The following is a 1,030-nucleotide window of genomic DNA, read 5'->3' as shown; positions in this document are numbered from 1 at the left end:
AGAGTTTCCATTCTTTTTTTCACTCTGCGTAAGTACGTCAAAGATGTTCGAGACTCGAAAATGTCTCTGGAACCACATAGTTTCATTTGTTTAAAACCAACTTCGGTGTGAGCAGAGAACTGAAGGAAACCCAATAAGGAGATGAAAAGAGTGCAGATACACTGTAGGGTCGCGCGTCCGATACGCAAAACGGTATGACTTCTGGTAGGTCCAGCAACAGACTGTGCTAGACTGATAAGTACACCACACGGGAAACGGATTTTTGTTATTTGTTATATCCATGGTACGTAAAGTTCTGAACTCAAATATCAATCCCCGACAGCAGCTCGATGCAACTCTTAAAAATTCTCGAGAAAATGAACTTTGAAGTCATCTGATAGTGTTCGGTAGTACAATGTAAGGTCAGAATTTTGACAGCAGCGTGCAGTGTGGCTCTGTAGTAGGGTGCCCGCCTGCTCGCGGATGGCCTGGGTTCAATAAGCACTCCGTCTTCAGGCCACAAGTGGCCCATCGGGACCATCCGACAGCCGTGTCATCCTCAGCTGAGGATGCAGATAGGAGGGGGGTGTGGTCAGCACACCGCTCTCCCGGTCGTTATGATGGTTTCCTGTGACCGGAGCTGCTACTGTTCAGTCGAGTAGCTCCACAATTGGCATCACGAGGCTGAGTGCACCCCGAAAAATGGCAACAGCGCATGGTGGCCCGGATGGTCACCCATCCGAGTGCCAGCCACACCCGACAGCGCTTAACTTCGGTGATCTGACGGGAACCGGTGTATCCACTGTGGCAAGGCCGTTGCCGGGTTCGATAACCGTTTGTTGAAAATTTGTTCCCATGAAGCGTAAAATACAATGAAAAACAATTGGTAGCACTCGAGACCAATAATCAGCGGTTCGAATCTGATTCTGGTCATTCTTTTTTTCGTTTTTTTGGTTGGAATACTTCCGTCATTTAAACATAAAACTTGTAAAACGTATGCTAATTAACACACAGGTAATTCTTATGTTTATGAAAAATACATATTCTTATT

The 1,030-nt window shown here is 46.1% G+C and overlaps 1 pseudogene; it reads right to left on the bottom strand.

The window, feature by feature from the left end:
* Positions 1-682: 682 nt before the first annotated feature.
* Positions 683-800, bottom strand: LOC126268258 (5S ribosomal RNA; annotated as a pseudogene).
* Positions 801-1,030: the final 230 nt, after the last annotated feature.

The sequence above is a fragment of the Schistocerca gregaria genome, chromosome 4 (genome assembly GCF_023897955.1).
Source record: "Schistocerca gregaria isolate iqSchGreg1 chromosome 4, iqSchGreg1.2, whole genome shotgun sequence".
NCBI lineage: Eukaryota > Metazoa > Arthropoda > Insecta > Orthoptera > Acrididae > Schistocerca > Schistocerca gregaria.
Note: the sequence above shows the minus strand (reverse complement) of the source record. Positions and strands in the feature narration are given on the sequence as shown.